The sequence below is a fragment of the Panthera uncia genome, chromosome D1 (assembly GCF_023721935.1).
Source record: "Panthera uncia isolate 11264 chromosome D1, Puncia_PCG_1.0, whole genome shotgun sequence".
Classification (NCBI taxonomy): domain Eukaryota; kingdom Metazoa; phylum Chordata; class Mammalia; order Carnivora; family Felidae; genus Panthera; species Panthera uncia.
In genome coordinates, this window is record NC_064808.1 from 48,018,757 (window position 1) to 48,033,719 (window position 14,963).

The following is a 14,963-nucleotide window of genomic DNA, read 5'->3' on the forward strand; positions in this document are numbered from 1 at the left end:
ATTGATAATTTAGCGTTTTTTAATACCAAAGTTGGAAAAGCTTCCTCTTTTCATCTTATACTTTATAACTTTGTTTTTTCTGCCTTGAAGTAAAATTATTTGTATTTACGCTATATTATTTCCTTTAAGGTTGAAAGAGTCAAGGACCTTACTACTTGTTTCCTTCATAGGGCCCATAATTCCTTGTACATAGTAGGAGCTTGACAAATATTATTAAATAAATGGCTGAATAAATACTTGTGACTGCTATTGTGATAATAGTAAAGCGATTTTAGTAATGGTCCTACACATTTGCCATGGTAACTTTAGAGCAAAATTATTTTCTGCATATAATCAAAATATAAATATAGTACATAGTATTTATACACAGAAGGATAAATTTTGAGAAACCTATTCATATATGGATCTCAAAGTCTTTAGATACTTTTTTAAACATTTATTTAGATCCAAGTTAGTTAACATATAGTGTAATAATAATTTTAGGAATAGAATTTACTGATTCATCACTTATATATAACACCCAGTACTCATCCCAACAAGTGCCCTTCTTAATGTACATTGCCCTTTTAGCCCATCCCCCCACCCACCACCCCACCAGCAACCCTCTGTTTGTTCTCTGTATTTAAGAGTCTCTTATGGTTTGTCTCTCTTTCTGTTTTTATCTTATTTTTGCTTTCCTTCCCCTGTGTTCATTTGTTTTGTTTCTTAAATTCCATATATGAGTGAAATCATATATTTGTCGTTCTCTGATTGACTTATTTTGCTTAGCATAATACATTCTAGTTCCATGCATGTTGTTGCAAATGGCAAGATTTCATTCTTTTTGATCACTGAGTAATTTTCCAGTGTTAATATGTACCACATCTTCTTTTTTTTTCTTCAATATATGAAATTTATTGTCAAATTGGTCTCCATACTCTTCTTTATACTTATATCAGTCAATGGACATTTGGGCTCTTTCCATACTTTGGCTATTGTTGATAGTGCTGCTATAAACATTGCGTATGTCCCTTTGAAACAGCACACCTGTATCCCTTGGATAAATACCTAGTAGTGCAAGTGCTGGGTCGTAGGGTAGTTCTTTTTTTAATTTTTTGAGGAACCTACATACTGTTTTCCATAGTGGCTGTACCAGCTTGCATTCCCAGCAACAACGCAAAAGAGATCCTCTTTCTCCGCATCCTCGCCAACATCTGTTGTTGCCTGAGTATTTAATGTTAGCCATTCTGACAGGTGTGAGGTGATATCTCATTGTGGTTTTGATTTGTATTTCCCTGATGATGAGTGATGTGGAGCATTTTTTCATGTGTCGGTTGGCCATCTGTATGTCTTCTTTGGAGAAGTGTCTATTCATGTCTTTTGCCCATTTCTTCACTGGATTATTTGTTTTTTGGGTGTTGAGTTTGATAAGTTCTTTATAGATTTTGAATACCAACCCTTTATCTGATAGGTCCTTTGCAAATATCTTCTCCCATTCTGTCGGTTGCTTTTTAGTTTTGCTGATTGTTTCCTTTTCTGTGCAGAAGCTTTTTATTTTCATGAGGTTCCAGTAGTTCATTTTTGCTTTTGTTTCCCTTGCCTCCAGAGACATATTGAGTAAGAAGTTGCTGTGGCCAAGATCAAAGAGGTTTTTGCCTGCTTTCTTCTTGAGAATTTTGATGGCTTCCTGTCTTACATTTAGGTCTTTCATCCATTTTGAGGTTATTTTTGGTGTGTGTATGGTGTAAGAAGGTGGTCTAGGTTGATTCTTCTGCCTGTCGCCGTCCAGTTTTCACAGCACCACTTGCTGAAGAGACTCTTAATTCCGTTGGATATTCTTTTTTTTTTTTTTTGGATATTCTTTTCTGTGTTGTCAAAGATTAGTTGGCATACATTTGTGGGTCCATTTCTGGGTTCTCTATTCTGTTTCCTTGTTTCCTTGTTGATCTGAGTGTCTGTTCTTGTGCCAGTACCATACTGTCTTGATGATTATAGCTTTGTAATACAGTTTGAAGTCTGAGACTGTGATGCCTCCAGCTTTGGTTTTCTTTTTCAAGATTGCTTTGGCTATTCCGGGTCTTTCTGGTTCCATATAATTTTAGAATTCTTTGTTCTATCTCTGTGAAGAATGCTGGTGTTATTTTGATAGAGATTGCATTGAATATGTAGATTGCTTTGGGTAGTATCAACATTTTAGTATTTGTTCCTCCTATCCAGTAGCATGGAATCTTTTTGTATTTTTTTGTGTCTTCTTCAGTTTCTTTCAGAAGCTTTCTATACTTCTCAGTGTATAGATTTTTCACCTCTTTGGTTAGATTTATTCTTAGGTATTTTATGGTTTGGGGGCAATTGTAAATGGGATCGATTCCTTGATTTCTCTTTCTGTTGCTTCATTGTTGGTGTATGGGAATGCAACTGATTTCTGTGCATTGATTTTACATCCTGCAACTTGGCTGAATTCATGAATCAGTTCTAGCAATTTTTTGGTGGAATCTTTTGGGTTTTCCATATAGAGTATCATGTCATCGGCAAAGAGTGAAAGTTTGACCTCCTTGTGGCTGATTTGGATGCCTTTTATTTCTTTGTGTTGTCTGATTGCAGAGGCTAAGACTTCCAATACTATGTTGAATAACAGTGGCAAGAGTGGACATCCCTGTTTTGTTCCTGACCTTAGGGGGAAAGCTCTCAGTTTTTCCCCATTGAGAATGATATTAGCATTGGGTCTTTCATATATGGCTTCCATGATCTCAAGGTATGATCCTTCTATCCCCACTTTCTTGAGGGTTTTTATCAAGAAAGGATGCTGTATTTTGTCAAATGCTTTCTCTGCATCTATTTAGAGGATCATATGGCTCTTGTCCTTTCTTTTATTGATGTGATGAATCACAGTGATTGTTTTATGGATATTGAACCAGCCCTGCATCCAAAGTATAAATCCCACTTGGTTGTGGTGAATAATTTTTTTAATGTATTGTTGGATCCAGTTGGCTAATATCTTGTTGAGGATTTTTGCATCCATGTTCATCAGGGAAATTGGTTTATAGTTCTCCTTTTTAGTGTGGTCTGTGTCTGGTTTTGGAATCAAGGTAATGCTGGCTTCATAGAAAGAGTTTGGAAGTTTTCTTTCCATTTCTATTTTTTGGAACATCTTCAAGAGAATAGGTGTTAACTCTTCCTTAAATGTTTGGTAGAATTCCCCTGGAAAGCCATCTGACCCTGGACTCTTGTTTTTTGGGAGACTTTTGTTTACTAATTTGATTTCTTTACTGGTTATGGGTCTGTTCAAATTTTCTATTTCTTCCTGTTTCAGTTTTGGTAGTGTATAGGTTTCTAGGAATTTGTCCATTTCTTCCAGATTGCCCATTTTATTGGCATATAATTGTTCATAATATTCTATTATTGTTTTTATTTCTGCTGTGTTGGTTGTGATCTCTCCTCTTTCATTCTTGATTTTATTTACTTGGGTTATTTCCTTTTTGATCAAACTGACTAGTGGTTTATCAATTTTGTTAATTCTTTCAAAGAACCAGCTTCTGGTTTCATTGATGTGTTCTGTTTTTTTGTTTTGTTTTGTTTTTGGTTTCAATAGCATTAATTTTTGCTAATTTCCTGTCTTCTGCTGGTTTTGGGTTTCATTTGCTGTTCTTTTTCCAGTTCTTTAAGGCGTAAGGTTAGGTTGTGTATCTGAGATCTTTCTTCCTTCTTTAGGAAGGTCTGGATTGCTGTATACTTTCCTCTTATGACTGCCTTTCCTGCATCCCAGAGGTTTTGGGTTGTGGTGTTATCATTTTCATTGGCTTCCATGAACTTTTTAATTTCCTCTTTAACTTCTTGGTTAGCCCATTCATTCTTTAGTAGGATGTTCTTTAATATCCAAGTCTTTGTTACCTTACCAAATTTTTTCTTGTTGATTTCGAGTTTCGTATCGTTGTGGTCTGAAAATATGCATGGTATGATCTCGATCTTTTTGTACTTATTGAGGGCTGATTTGTGTCCCAGTATGTAGCCTATTCTGGAGAACGTTCCATGTGCACTAGAGAAGAATGTATATTCCCCTGCTTTAGGATGAAATGTTCTGAATATATCTGTTAAGTCCATCTGGTCTGGTGTGTCATTCAAAGGTGTTGTTTCCTTGTTGATGTTTTGATTAGATGATCTGTCCATTTCTGTGAGTGGGGTGTTGAAGCCCCCTAGTATTATGGTATTACTATCAATGAGTTTCTTTATGTTTGTGATTAATTTATTTATATATTTGGTTGCTGTCCACATTTGGCCCATAAATGTTTATAATTGTTAGGTCTTCTTGGTGGATAGACCCTTTAATTATGATATAATGCCCTTATTCATCTCTTGATACAGTCTTTATTTTAAAGTCTAGATTGTCTGATATAAGTATGGCTACTTCGGCTTTCTTTTGTTGACCATTAGCATGATAGATGGTTCTCCATCCCCTTACATTCAATCTGAAGGTGTCTTTAGGTCTAAAGTGGGTCTCTTGTAAACAGTGTATAGATGCATCTTATTTTCTTATCCATTCTGTTACCCTATGTCTTTTGATTGGAGCATTTAGTCCATTGATTTTTAGAGTGAGTACTGAAAGATATGAATTTATTGCCATTATGTTGCTTGTAGAGTTGAAGCTTCTGGTGGTGTTCTCGGGTCCTTTCTAGTCTTTGTTGCTTTTGGTTTTTATTTATTTCTTTATTTTTTTCATCTTTTCTCCCCTCAGAGAGTCCCCCTTAAAATTTCTTGCAGGGCTGGTTTAGTGGTCACAAACTCCTTTAATTTTTGTTTGGGAAACTTTTTATCTCTCTTTCTATTTTGAATGACAGCCTTGCTGGATAAAGAACTCTTGGCTGCATACTTTTCTGATTCAGCACATTGAATATATCCTGCCACTCTTTTCTGGCCTGCCAAGTTTCTGTGGGTAGGTCTGCTGCAAACCTGATCTGTCTTCCCTTGTAGGTTAAGGACTTTTCCCCCCTTGTTGCTTTCATGATTGTCTCCTTGCCTGAGTACTTTGTGAATTTCACTATGATATGCCTTGTTGATGGTCAGTTTTTGTTGAATCTAATGGGGGTCCTCTGTGCTTCCTGGATTTTGATGTCTGTGTCCTTTCCCAGGTTAGGAAAATTTTCCACTATGATTTGCTCACATAACCCTTCTACCCCTGTTTCTCTCTCTTCCTCTTCTGGGACCCCTATAATTCTTATGTTGTTCCTTTTCAAGGAGTCACTGATTTCTCTAATTCTTAAATCATGTTATTTTGCCTTAATCTCTCTTTTTTTTCTGCTTCATTATTCGCCATAAGTTTGTCCTCTGTCACTGATTCTCTGTTCTGCCTCATCCATTCTTGTTGCCATGGCATCCATTCGAGTTTACAGCTCAGTTATAGCATTTTTTATTTCATCTGACTAGCTTTTACTTCTTTTATCTTCACGGAAAGGGATTCTAATCTATTTTCTACTCCAGCTAGTATTATCGTGATTCTAAATTCTGGTTCAGACATCTTGCTTGTATCTGTGTTGGTTAAGTCCCTGGCTGTCATTTCTTCCTGCTCTTTCTTTTGGGGTGAATTCCTTCATTTTGCGATTTTGAAGGGAGAAAAGGAATTAATGAGGTAAAAAAAATTAAAATTGAATATTAAAATTAAACAAATATTAAATTAAAAAAATCAAAACAAATACACACACACACACAAAATGAAATAAATTATGCTATTTCCTAGGTGTGTTTTGGTCTGGGTGTGGAAGGGGGCTTGATAGATTAAAGAAAAAAGGGGAAAGAGAAAAAAAAGAAAATTCTTTGAAAATTTGAAAAAATGAATACACTGAAGTAGACTAAAATGAAATGATGGAAGTAAAATAAAATTTGAAAAATGTACACAAAAGTAAAAAATATAGTAGAAAAAATAAAAATATTTTAATAAAAATTGAAAACAAAAATGAACTTTTTCTGTATTCAAGAAAAAAAAAGAAATGAAAAAGAGAAAAAAAAATGAAGAAAAAAAGAAAGAAAACTAAATAGGTGGACCGGTGAACAGACTGAAATATGACCGAAATTACTTTGTTTTTCCCTAGAAGTCAAACTATGAAGCACTTTATAGTCCATAAACTAAGTAGATGGAGAGAATTCTTTTCCTGAAGAGCGAGGTTGGCCCAGTTGGGCGGGCCTTAGTGAAACGGCTCCGTTCTCCACTAGATGGCGCTGCTTAGCTTACTGGGGTGGATTGTTGTGGCGCTTGTAGGTGTGTATGTGCATGTGCAGGAGAAATGAAAATGGTGTCACCCAGCTACCTAGTCTCTAGTATCAGAACTCTGTTCTTCCCGATCAGCAATTGCACACCTGTCCTTTGTGTTCAGCTTCCATCCACTCCCTGCTTTTACACAATCCATGACCAAGCCCCAGGCAGTACCTCCCTCCTGAGTTTTGTCTCAGATGCAGCTGTTTTTCCTGACCCCTTACTTCTGAGGGACTGCAGCTTTTACCCATTCTGCCCCTCTGCAGGAGGGTCTCACCAAGCAATGGCCGGGTGCCGGCTGCACTCAGGAATGTTTGCGGGACTGTGCTGCTGCCCGCCCCAGAAAAAGTTTGCGACATAGTGTAACAGCCGTGTTTCAGGGATTATGGAAAATCACAACACACATCTGGCACCAGGCTTCACCCTTAACGACCTTGTTCCAGCACCAGTGAATGTGGTTGTTCTCTAGGGTCCACTGGAGCCTTGCCTTTGGGCGACTCACACAGCCTCTACCAGGTGTCCTCCCAGCAGAAAATGTCTCTCCCCTGTGGCCTGAAGAACCCCAGACTCCACTCTGCTCCTGGAGATTCACCCTTCCCACCAGAGCACTGCCAGATATTGATCTTCGGAGTTTCAGACTCTGTACTCCCCCTGTTTATAGTCTTAATGGAATTTAAACCCTCTCCTTTCTCCTTTCTCCCTTTTTAGTTCAGTCCCTGCAGCTGTTTCCACTTTTCCACTTTCTCTCCAGCTGCTTTTGGTGGGGGGTGCTTTTCCTGTATTCTCCCTCCCCTGTTTCTGTCCTCTCTCTGCATGCAAAAGCAACTCCCTGACCTCCGTGGCTTCTCTCTCTCCAAGTTCACCTCTCTGCGCTGGGTACCTGCTGAATTCTGTGGTTCAGGTTGTGCAGATTGTTGTGTTAATCCTCAGATCAGTTTTCTAGGTTTGCAGGATGGATTAGTGTTGGTCTGGCTGTATTTCATGGACACAAGACACACAAAAAACTTCCATGCTATTCCATCATTTTGGCTTCTCCTACAGTCTTTATTTTAAAATCTAGTTTATCTAAGTATGGCCACTCCAGCTTTCTTTTGATGACCATTAACATAATAGATGGTTCTCAATCCCCTTACTTTCAATCTGTAGATGTCTTACGGTCTAAAATGAGTCTCTTGTAGGCAGCATATAGATGGGTCTTCTTGGGGCACCGAGGTGACTCAGTTAGTTAAGCATCCAGTTTTGACTCAGGTCATGATCTTGCAGCTCATGAGTTCGAGCCCCATGTGGGGCTTGTGCTGACAGCTTAGAGCTTGGAGCCTGCTTGGGATTCTGTGTCTCCCTCTTTCTCTGGCCCTCTACAACTCATGCTCTGTTTCTGTCTCTCTCTTAAATATAAACAAAAACGTTAAAAAATATATGAGTCTTGTTTTCTTATCTATTCTGATACCCTGTATCTTTGATTGGACTATTTAGTCTATTTATATTTAGAGTACAGAAAGATATGAATTTAGTGCCATTGTGTTTCCTGTAGAGTTGGTGTTTCTGGTGATGTTCTCTGGTCCTTTCTAGTCTTTGTTGCTTTTCTTTTGTTGTTGTTTTTTTTCTTTTCTCCACGCAAAGCACCCCCACCCCCCTTAACATTTCTCACAGGGCTGGTTTAGTGTCACGAACTCCTTTAGTTTTTTTGTTTTTTGTTTTTGTCTGGGAAACTCTTTATCTCTCCTTCTATTTTGAATGACAGCCTTGCTGGATAAAGAATTCTTGGCTGCATATTTTCTTTTGATTCAGCGCATTGAATATTTCCTACCACTCCTTTCTGGCCTGCAAAGGTTCAGTGGATAGGTCTCCTATGAATCTGATCTGTCTTCTATATTAGGGTGAGAACTTTTTTTCCCTTGCTGCTTTCATAATTCTTTCCTTGTCTGTGTATGTTGTGAATTTGACTATGATCTGCCTTGTTGATGGTCGGTTTTTGTTCAATCTAATAGGCGTTCTCTGTGCTTCTTGGATTTTGATGTCTGTGTTCTTCCCCAGATTAGGAAAGTTTTCTGTTGTAATTTGCTCACATAAACTTTTTGCCTCTTTTTCTCTCTTCATATTCTGGTACTCCTATTCAGATGTTACTCCCTTTTAATAAGTCATTACATTCTTTAAGTCTTATATCCCTATCTTTTGCCTTTGTTTCCTCTTTTTTTCTGTCTCATTATTCTCCATAATTTTATCTTCTATATCACTGATTCACTGCTTGCTTCATCCACCCTTGCTGTCATGGCAACCATTTGAGATTGCATCTCGCTTATAGCATTTTTAATTTCAGCCTGACTAGATTTTATTTATCTCCACAGAAGGGGATTCTAGGGATTCTCTTGTGCCTTCTATACTTTTTTCAACCCCAGCTAGTATTCCTATTATCATGGTTCTAAATTCTAGTTCAGACATCTTGCTTCTATCTGTGTTAAGTCCCGGGCTGTCATTTCTTCCTATTCTTTCTTTTGGGTGAATTCCTTCATCTTGTCATTTTGGAGGAAAAAAAATTAATAAAATGAAAAATAATTTTAAAAATTAAAAACAAAACAAAAAATCAAATAAAGGAAACTATATCCTAGGTGTGGTTTGGTCCTCTTGTTGAAAGAAGCTTGATAAAATGAGAAAAAAGGGAAAGGAAAGGGAAAAAAAGGAAAAAGGTAAGAAAAAAATTTTTAAATTAAAAAAATATATGTAACAAAGTAGAATAAAATAAAATAAAAAATTTAAGAAAATAAAGTAAAAAAAAATAAAAATAAAATTTTCTCTTTCTGTATCCAAGAAAGAGAAAGAAAAGAATGGGGGGAAAAAACCAACTTAAGTAAAAACAGCAGTGAAGAAAAGGAACTAATAAATGAACCAGCCAATAGAATGAAACCCAAATGAAGTTACATCCCGTTTCCCCTAGAACTGAAACTATGAAGCACTCTATAGTCTGTACACTAATCAGGTGGAGGGACTTATGCTGGTCTTCTGGGAGACGTGCTTGGAGGGTGCAGTTGGGCAGAACTTGGTGTAATAGCTCCATTCTCCACTAGGTGGCACTGTGTAGCTTACTGGGGTGGATCAGTGTGATGTGCATGCATGTGCATGCATACCTGCGTGTGCACAGGAGAGGTGAAAATGACTTTAGCCAGCCCCCTAGTCTCTGGTGAAGAAACTTCATGCTCTCACCAACCTGCGATCACCACCCCTCCTTTGTCTCAGCCCTCTGTCCACTCCCTGCCTATTTCCAAGCTGTTCACCTGCCAGGCAGCACCTCCCTCCAGAGTTTTATCTCAGATGGGGCTGTGTTTCAAAATCCCATACTTCAGAGACCCCTGTGGCTTGGGCCCCCACTGACTATCTGGGGGAGGGTCTTGCTGAGCATTGGCCAGGTGCCAACTGGCCCCAGGAAATGTTCGTGCAATCATGGAGTGTCAGAGGATTAGACATTATGGCAAATCACAACACAGGTGGCACCAGGTTTTGTGGTGTTCTGGTTTGTCCCAACAGCAAACAAAGCTTTTTTCTGGGGTCTGCTGGGATCTTTGCCTGTGGGGAGGCTGTTTGTCATCTACCAAATGCACTCCGAGCAGGGGAACCACTTCTCCCTGTGTGGCACATGGACCTCTCAGACCACACTGCCTACTCCTAAGGATTCACCCTTTTTCCTTACTGGAGCACTGCCAGGCACTGAGCTCTGAAACTTTAATCAAAGTCTTTAGATACTTGATAGTTCTTTCACTATGTGGATATGGCAAGACCAATGAGTTAAGCAGTAATTTAGCTATTCAGTGCAGATGAAACATGTATATGTGATATAATACTCCTTTTTCCTTTACCTCTCCAAAGCATTTAGAGCAGATTTTGTCCATGTTTTGATGATGGTTACCAATGCCATACAGTATTGGGGAAACTATAAGACAGATATAAGGCAAAATTGGGGACTGGGGAGCACTTGGGCACCTTGGAAATCTGAGCAGAGGCAGAGGCAGGCACGTTGGACAATAAGCAGATTTAGTGACAGGACACTGGAAGATTCCCTGGGGTTGGTTGCTCATTCCAGAGGAGGAGAGCCAACAAGGGCAAGAGAAACAATAGTATCTAAGCAACAAACCAGATAACTTTCAAGTTTATGTCTAAGTGTTGCTGTTAGTTGGTGTATCAAATATTTTAGTAGTTTGTCTTCCACTCAGACTGGGTAAATAGGAGTAAGAAGGAAACCAACTATGACCAATTCTTTTCTTTTTTTGTGTGTAGTTTTATGGTTTTATTAATACAAATACCATGTGCACATAAGCCGTCTATTCATTTCCTTCATTGTGAAGCCTGGCATTAGGATTGGTGACTCTGATGGCCAGCTGGGTTGCTCTTTCCCACAACAGCTTTGCAATTCTTGGAGGAGACATTGTGAGTAACCTCTGCACAGTAAGATTAGTTGCACATCAGCAGGACTTCAGGCTCCTTGATGTTGTGGACTAGGAACTTCTGGAAGCCACTGGGAAGCATGTGCTTTGTTTTCTTATTGCTCCCATAACCAATGTTGGGCATCAACATCTGGCCCTTGAATCTTCGGTACACCCTATTGTCTATACCTCTGGGTTTCTACCAGTTGCACTTAATTTTGACATATCATTCTGATTGGTTTTGGATGAACTTCTTGGTCCTCTTTTAACAATTTTGGGCTTCACCAGAGGTCTGAGGGCAGTCATGATGTTGAATAGGAGATGGCTATCACCTCTGCAGGAAGTTCTAAGGAAAAGAACTATGACCAGTTCTTAGTTCCTATAGTTTGAATTTTCATTTATGTCTATAGTTGTATGTAGTGGTACCTGGATACCTAGTCAAAATTATTAACTTTTTCCTGTGTTCCCATGGTATCAACCTCTATTGAGCACTTAATTATTCTTCCTTGTGTTAAAGTTACTTGATCACATATCTAGATTGGCATTTTTCAGTACCAATTTGGTCAAATTTGGGAACATGACCATTACTGGGTAGTGAAATCAATTTAGTGGAGTGGTGGTAGGGTGTTGTGACAAGAATATTTTTTAAATGGGAATAGAATAGATAAGAATAGCAAATACAGTATATTAGAAATACTAAGAATATTTTTATTAAATACATATTTCAGTATATATACATATATACACAAATATTTATATATATGCCCATATATATGTACAAATACATTTATATATAATAAATATAAATAAATATATATAACAAATGTATAAATGTATTTGTAATTGTGGATAAGGTAAAGCCCATTTGAGAAATACTTGACTACACTGAAAAATTCTTATAAAAGAGTGTGATTGATCTTTGCATTCTTCAGTTAATTTTATATTATAAGTACTCTCTAAATGCTCCTGGAATGATTATGGTATTTGTCTCAGTAGTCACTGTGTTAACAAAAAAAGACTTGTTTACCCAATCAGTTTCTGATTTGGCTTATGTGGATGTAGAGATTTTTTATCAGCGGTGCCTTTAAGTCTATCTACCACCCATTATTTAGTCTTCTTTAGTTAGATGGATTTGACAAGGGTATACACTCTCTTTCCTCCTTTACCTTTACCTTTACCACAAGTTTCATGAAAGAATCTTTGCTGGGGCATAATGTGAGGAGTGTGGTCATGATTTAGATTCATTTCCCCTTCCATTATCCCACAACACATACTGAGTGCTTACAGTTTATTACTAATACTGGCCTCAGGCTAGTCACTTCATTTTTGAAGGATAGTTTTTACTGGATTTAGAAACATTGGTTGACAGTTTTTTTTTCTTTTAGAACTTTGAATGTGTCATCTCTCTTCCTTCTGATTTCATGATTTCTGATGAGAATTCAGCTGTTAATTGTACTGAACATTCCTTGAATGTAATAAATCACTCCTCTGTTACTGCTTTTAGATTCTCCTTGTCTTTTTCTTTTGATAGTTTGATTAATATGTGTTCAGGTGTGGATCTTTTTGAAGTTATCCTACTTAGAAATTTTTGAACTTGTTGGATATGGTGATTAATGTTTTTTATTAAATTTGAATCAAATTATCAAACTTGGAAGTTCTGGGCCATTATTTCTTCAAATATTCTTTTTGCCCCTTTTTATTTCTCCTCTTTTTCTGAGACTCCCATTATTCATATATTGGTACTTTTGATGGTGTCTTCACAGATATAAAGGCTATGTTAATTTTTCTTCATTCTTTTTGTTTATTTTGTTCCTCAAACTAGATAATCTCTGTTAATTTATCTTCATTTCATTCTTTCTTTCTTCTGTCTGCTCATATCTGCTATTGAGCATCTATAATGAAATATTCATTTTAATTATTATACTTTTCAACTTCAGAATTGTATTTAAACAAATAGGTTATGCATATTTATAGATAATTTCTGTTTGGTGTGATATCCTCAAACTTTAGTTCCTTAGGCATGGTTTCCTTCATTTCTTAGAACATATTTAAAATTGCTTATATAAAGTCTTTGTCCAACATTCTGACCTCAAGGTCAGCCAGAGATGAATGCTTAGGAGCTTCTCAAATCTTTCCTGTGGATGGATGGTGCAGCCCTATGTGTATGTGTGGCCTCCTAGGTGCCCAAGAATATGTTGGAGCTTTTCAAGACACCTATGGACATCTTAATTTTCAGCTTTGTCTCTTAAGCTTTTTAGTTAGATTTTTGGCTACTATTGCGCTAAGTATTAACTACTGCTTCAGGCAGCTATGAAGTTATAAACTTGATTGTAATTGTTTTCAGAAAATGCCCCCTGGAAGAAGATGCTATACAAGTTGAGCCCTGATTCAGGTCAAGTACAGACTAACTTCTAAGTGGGTCTCCCAGAGAACTATCACAAAGGTCAAGAAATGAGTATTCTTTGGGGATCAGAATTGAAAAGAACTCTAGCCACATCCTATCCACTCCCTTCCACTGCTCTCCCCAGCAACTACTAGGCTATTTTTTTGGGGGGGGGGCTATTGCAAAAATAGTGTGGGAGATGGGACTAAGGGAAGTGAAAATGTGACAAAGCTTCCTGTTCTTGCTGATAGACAACTATTTATTAAAAAAAAAAAAAAGTGCTTCCTGGGCACCTGGGTGGCTCAGTCAGTTAAGCATCTGATTCTTGGTTCTGGCTCAGGTCATGCTCTCACAGTTAATTAAATCAAGCCCTATGTCAGGCTCACACTGGGCGTGGAGCCTGCTTCAGATTCTGTGTCTCCTTCTCCTTCTATACCTCCCCTGCTTATGCTTGCTCTCTCTGTCTCTCAAAAAAAAATCCTTCCTGTGTCACTGCAAGCCTTTGGTTAATTTCCATCTCTCTGAAAAGGTTTATTCTAATAATTTTTGTCAGCTTTTTCATTGCCTTTATGCAAGAACAATTTTGGAAGTCCCTAATCTGTCATTTTTGCCAACAATACCCCATAGCTTACTTTTTAAATATAATTTTTCAGTCCTCATCTCTCTTGAAATGTTGAGCCATTTGGCTTTTGACAAACCTTTCCATCATTAAATATCCTCCTTCCTGCCTCTATGGACAATCCTTTCCATTGATCAGTGGACTCTCTTCCTCAGATTATCCTTTAGGAGTTGATATTCCTGAAAGTCCTGTCGTTGGCTCTCTCTTTTAAAAATTTTAATTCCAGCATAATTAACATACGGTGTTATATTAGCTTCAGGTGTACAACATAGTGATTGAGCAGCTCCGTATTACTCAGTGTTCATCCAAGATAAGCGTACTCTTAATCCTCTTCACTTATTTCACCTCCCACCTACATCCCCTCTGTTTGTTCTCTTTAGTTAGGAGTCTGTCTTCTTTCCCCTCTGTTTGTATGTTTTGTTTCTTAAATTCCACATATGAGTGAAATCATATGGTATTTGTCTTTCTCTGACTGGCTTATTTTGCTTAGCATCATACTCTTCAGATCTGTCTATGTTGTTGCAGATGGTAAGATTTCATACTTTTAATGGCTAAGTAATATTACATCATACACACACACACTCACACACACACACACACACACACACACACATATATATACCATATCTTTTCTTTTAAGTTTTTATTTAAATTCTAGTTAGTTAACATAGTGTAATACTCATTTTGGGTATACAGCATAGTGATTCAACACTTCCACACATCCCTTGATGCTCAGCACAAGTGCACTGCTTAATTCACATCACCTATTTAACCCATCCCACACCCACATCCCTTTTGGTAACCCATCAGTTTGTTCTCCATAGTTAAGAGTCTGTTTCTTGGTTTGCCTCTGTCTCTTTTTTCCCCCTTTGCTCATTTATCTTGCTTCTTAGATTTTATTTATTTATTTATTTATTTATTTTATTATTTTTTAAAAAATTTATTTGTAAGTAATCTCTGCACCCAACATGGGGCTTGAATTCACAACCTCAAGATCAACAGTTGCGTGCTCTACTGACTGAGCCAGCCAACCACCCTTGTTTTGTTTCTTAAGCCACATATGAGTGAAATCATATGGTATTTGTCTTTCTCTGATTTATTTTGCATAGCATGATGCTTTCTAGCTCCTTTCATGTTGTTGCAAGTGGAAAGATTTTATTCTTTTTTGTCACTGAGTTATATTCATATATATTTGAATATATAAGCTTTTTAAACTTTTGTCCAGTTTCTATAAGCCTTTTTAAATTAAAAATTTTTAATGTTTATTTTATTTTTGAGAGAAAAAGAGAGAGCGAGAGAGGGTGCTAGTGGGGGAGGGAAGAGAGAGGA

The 14,963-nt window shown here is 37.4% G+C and overlaps 1 protein-coding gene and 1 pseudogene across 8 annotated transcripts in view; one reads left to right on the forward strand and one right to left on the reverse strand.

Annotated features, from left to right (window-relative positions):
* Positions 1 to 14,963, forward strand: part of STK33 (serine/threonine kinase 33) — a 177,498-nt gene that overhangs the window by 53,139 nt on the left and 109,396 nt on the right. The window lies entirely within an intron of this gene.
* Positions 8,270 to 11,176, reverse strand: LOC125936542 (60S ribosomal protein L32-like; annotated as a pseudogene).